Source organism: Manacus vitellinus, unplaced genomic scaffold, assembly GCF_001715985.3.
Source record: "Manacus vitellinus isolate BGI_N305 unplaced genomic scaffold, ASM171598v3 scaffold_64_pilon, whole genome shotgun sequence".
NCBI classification, from domain to species: domain Eukaryota; kingdom Metazoa; phylum Chordata; class Aves; order Passeriformes; family Pipridae; genus Manacus; species Manacus vitellinus.
Window position 1 is genome coordinate 2,660,409 of NW_021940718.1, and position 4,936 is coordinate 2,665,344.

Below are 4,936 nucleotides of genomic sequence, written 5' to 3' on the forward strand. Positions count from 1 at the left end.
TTACGGGATATTCCGGGCATTGCCCACTCGGCTTCGCCGTCCCGCCCGCGCCTCTGACCCCGGGCATGGAGGTACTGCGGTGCTGGACCGTCCTAGGCAGCTGCCACTGACCTGGTTTCCCGTCCTTGTTGAGTATGAGAGAGCCGGGGGTGTTCACCTGGAGAAGAGAAGGCTCCAGGGAGACCTGAGAGCCCCTTCCAGTGCCTAAAGGGGCTCCAGGAGAGCTGGAGAGGGACCTAGGACAAGGGATAGAGGGACAGGACAAGGGGAAATGGCTTCCAACTGACAGAGAGTAGGACTGGATTGGGACATTAGAAAGAAATTCTTGGCTGTGAGGGTGGGGAGGGGCTGTCCCAGGTTGTCTAGAGCAGCTGTGGCTGCCCCTGGATCCCTGGAAGTGTTCAAGGCCAGGTTGGAGGGGGCTTGGATCAACCTGGGCTAGTGGAAGGTGTCCCTGCCCATGGCAGGGGGTGTAACAAGATGGCCTTTAAGGTCCCTTTCAACCCAAACCATTCCATGGGTCTATGATCAGTAGAAATGTTCCCTGGCCCCTACAGCCATCCCTCCCTGCCCCATCAGTGTTGGATGTCTTTCCCTCCTTCAGGGTCTCATGTTGCTCTCAGATTTCTCTTCACAATTAAGAGACCACCTTCACCCTCCTGTGACTTGTTCTCTTCAGGCTCTCAGCCTCTGGACTCCGTTATCCTCTGGCTTGTCCCCACCTCTCTCAACACTCTGCCCCAGTGCTGTCCCAAGGCTTTGCTTACAGACACTTCTCAATCCCTCATCTTTGGGTTTGTGTCCTCATCACCCAGCTGTAGGGCTCTCTGTATTTCTCCACTGTCAGCATCCTTCTGGATAAGTCTGTTTTTCCTTTCCTTGGTGTTCCCTTGTGCTTGCTCTCCTTACTCTTCCTTTTACCCCATCCTTGGTACTTTTGTCTTTGTTCCAAGGGTCATTTTCTCCCCACAGGAGGAGTAATGTCCACCTGTCTAGAGCAATTAGTCTTCTTTGGTATCCCCTTCTCCTGGCTGTTTGCAGAAGGATGGACTCGCCCTTCCCACTCCCACGGGAGTCACCTTACCTGTGGTTACCTGTAGCTGCTGTTTTCGTTCTGTCTATGCTGTCATTTCACTTGTGAGGTGAATTATATCACCTAGGGCATGTCTGTCTCTCCTTGCACTGCAGAAAGATCACCCCCATTTATATTTCCAGTGATCTGTAAGAGAACTTCTCTGGATTTTCTCAGGCTGATGCAGAACACACCATTCTGAGCTCTGAGGCAGCACAAGTCGCTGCTGCCAGCAGCATGTTGGCTGTGGAACATGTTGGTTCAGGTTTCTCTGCGCTGAGCTGCTCTAATTAAACCAGCCACACTTAATCATTTGCGGACGGATGTGGAAAAGTTTTAGCTCAATTTAAATGTGCAGTTATTGTAACCTGTTATTGAAGCTGATTTTTCCCTTACTCTTTCTTTGACTTCCCTTTTCCTTTATGTATTAATGGCCTCTGTATGTGTTCCCCCACAGTGTTTGTTGTGCAGCAGTCACTATCTATTAGCCTAGTTTCTAAAATCATCTCCTTTAAAATTTAGCAGTGGGTAAAAGATTTCAACAGACAAACAACAAAATGTAAGGAAAGCAAGCCAGAAGCTTTCCTGGTTGCCAGGAGTCATTGTTATTCCAAGCTCATAATTTATGAAGCTTGTGGTTGTGTGTGGTTTTATTCTGGATGTGAATGAATTTGTAGCATAGTTCTGTCTGTCCAGTGAGCTGTTAATTTTCTATTGCAATTAAAATGTAGATTTTTTGATAATGATTTTTATGATCTCCAATCCTGAAGCACATCTCACTGGCTCAGCCCCAGGTTTCCTGTGACACAGTCCCAGACCTGTGGTTCCTTTAACACTCTCATCATCTTCCAGGCCTGGAAGTTCCAGGATGTTGTTAAGCAGTAGTAAAATGCATGTTAAACACACTGATCAACTTACTTTTTTTCTTTCCCTAAAGGCTTTGGGAAAGCACCCGTTTTTTCTGAATTTTGGAATGTTTGGCAGAACCTACCACTCAGATGTCCACGTATGAACTAGTAGAGTGAGGTAGGAAAAGCCTGGTGTGTGCTTTAAGAATGTTGTTTGAAAATGGCTTGTTAGTCTTCAGATCAAATATTCCAAGCACAAACACAGCCTGGGCAGAGAATGGATTGAGAGCAGCCCTGGGGAGAAGGACTTGGGGATGTCAGAGGATGAGGCTTGACCTGCCTGGCCACGTGTCCTGGCACTCAGAAACCCCCCGTGCCCTGGGCTGGTCCCACAGTGTGGGCAGCAGAGGAGAGGGGATTCTGCCCCTCTGCCCCCTCAGGTGAGACCCCCCTGCAGAGCTGCCCCAGCCCTGGGGAACAACAGCACAAGGACGTGAAGCTGCTGGAGAGAGTCCAGAGGAGGCCACAGAGATGCTGCCAGGGCTGGAGCCCCTCTGCTCTGGAGCCAGGCTGGGAGAGCTGGGGGGGTTCACCTGGAGAAGACTCCAGGGAGACCTTGGAGTCCCTTTCAGTGCCTAAAGGGGCTCCAGGAGAGCTGGAGAGGGACTGGGGACAAGGGATGGAGGGACAGGACAAGGGGAATGGCTTCCCAGTGCCAGAGGGCAGGGTTAGATGGGATATTTGGAAGGAATTCTTGGCTGTGAGAGTGGTGAGGCCCTGACACAGGTTTCCCAGGCAGTGGCTGCCCCATCCCTGAGAGTGTCCAAGGCCGGGTTGGAGGGGGCTTGGAGCACCCTGGGGTAGTGGAAGGTGTCCCTGCCCATGGCAGGGGCGGGACTGGGTGGGTTTTAATGTCCCTTCCAGCCCAATCCAGTCTGTGAGTCTATGGTTTATTGACACAAAACCAAACACATGAAAATAGACTTTCTGACTTGTTCCTATATGGATTAAACACTCACAGTGATGTAGCTGCCTTGTGAAGCCACAAATTGAGTTTCCACACAGGAGCAAGGGCAGTCCATCAATACTGCTGCCAGCCTTGGCTCTGAGATGGGGGGATGGACAACAATTACAGTGCTCTGTGGTTTTAATACATGTAACATGAATGGTTCCCTTTCACTGCCAGAGGTTTGTGTATTCTTCATGGTCTGAGACACAGAAAATGTGGCAATATGAGCACCATGATGCCTATGGAATCCCCTGTGGTTTGTGATGTAATTAGTTGAGTTGAACATTTATGACACTTGAACAAGCCTGAAGTGTCTCTTATCACCACTGTGGAACCATAAAGCACCACAGAACCACTGTGTTCTCAGACCTTGGGTGTCTTCATACTTCAAAGAAGTATTTCAAAATTCTAAGAGAGTCTTTGTTAAATCTCATCATTAAAATATACATTCATGGCCCAATCTTCACAAACTTCACTTACATCAACAAAAAGTTACCCACAACCTGTGGAGAAGGGCATGACTGACCATACCTAAAAATGTTTGATTTGCCCCATCAGTGCAGTGGCTGTTACTGCCCATACAATGTGGTTTGGGAAAAGGCTCAATGCACTTTGAACCAGGTGAGCAGTGAGCTCCTGAAGAAGGTCAGTATCCTGTGAAATCACAATGCTTCAGGATCTACCTGACAGCAATCAACTTTATGGGTTGAGCTCATGCACTCGGTGTTTTTATGTTTGCTGCTTCCCTGCCTCTAAGAAAAAGCTCTAAAACAGCTTTTAAAAACAGTGCTGTGTAAAAGCCAATGGGATTAAATAGTTTCTGTTTTATCAAAGTGACAATGCTTCACCTCTGCATTACTTAATTTTTGAAGGTGTTCCCTTGCTCTCTAGAGGATGCCTGCACTTCAAGGTTTGGTTGGTTTGGTTTATTTGAAGAACTAAGTCTGATAATAAAATGAAGTCAAACCCACAGTGTAGATCTACCTTTTTTTTTTTTTTTCAAATGAGAGAATCCTGTTTCTGGGGAGGATGTCAAGTTGTCAGGGTTTAAACACTTATGGCACAGTGCTTCTGAGATTATGGATTTTTGAATGTGCAAATACTTTGTTACCTTTTGAAGTCTCTTTACAAGGTGTGATGATTCTTGTTTCTGTCTTCAAGGCTCCTCTCACTGATGAGAAACTAATGCTTGGAATTATTAAAGTCATAATAGCTTCTAATTTTAAAACTTTTTGGTTTAAATGTGACCTTTTGCCAGTGACTTTCCATTTTATAGACGCTGAAGCTGGAAAAAGTAGCTTTGTTGCCATTAACTTCACCTCTACAGTCAAATAACCGTGGAAACAAATGGCACTGTGAAGATAAGCAGCTGTGCTGGCCCTCACCACGCAGGAGCAAAATATTGGAGTTTGAGATGTTGCAGAGCAGTGGCTTATAAAATCTTAGACATTAAGAACAAATATAGAGGACAGAGAACATTATGCTGCTCTTTTGTCTAACGATGGTGATTTGCCTGTGCTCAGGACACGAGTGCCGTGCAGATCTGTTGCTCTTGTCTTTGAGACATTTCTTCACAGAAAGGGATGTAAAAGCTGCCCAGGATGGTGGTGGAGTCACTGTCCCTGGAAGTGTTCAAACAGCGTGTGGATGTGGCACTTGGGGACAGGGGTTAGTGGGGAACATGGTGGTGATGCTGCACTCGGTGATCTTAAAGGTCTTTTCCACCCTCAGCAATTCCGTGGTTCTTGGAGAGGGTACACAGGACTTGGGGAGGGCCTGAGGCTGGTGACAGATGATTGAGAGCAGAGCTACTGTGGCAAGAACTGCTGAGCAGGCTGGGATTCTTCAGCCTGGAGAGATGATGTAAAGCAGATCCTGGATGTTTACAGGATCTGAAGTGGCACAAAGCCGCTGGATAGGAACTGACTGTTCCCTGTCACTTCCAGCACTGCTCGGGCTGGGGTTGGCAGTGAGGCTGTGAGGAGCTGTGGGCACACAGAGGAGGAT

At 47.7% G+C, this 4,936-nt stretch overlaps 1 long non-coding RNA gene across 1 annotated transcript; it reads left to right on the forward strand.

The window, feature by feature from the left end:
* On the forward strand, nt 1–3,870 carry LOC108641494. Its single transcript, XR_001922025.2, has 3 exons — nt 1–71; nt 2,010–2,098; nt 3,802–3,870. It is a non-coding gene; the product is annotated as an uncharacterized LOC108641494 (long non-coding RNA).
* The last annotated feature ends 1,066 nt before the right edge of the window (nt 3,871–4,936 follow it).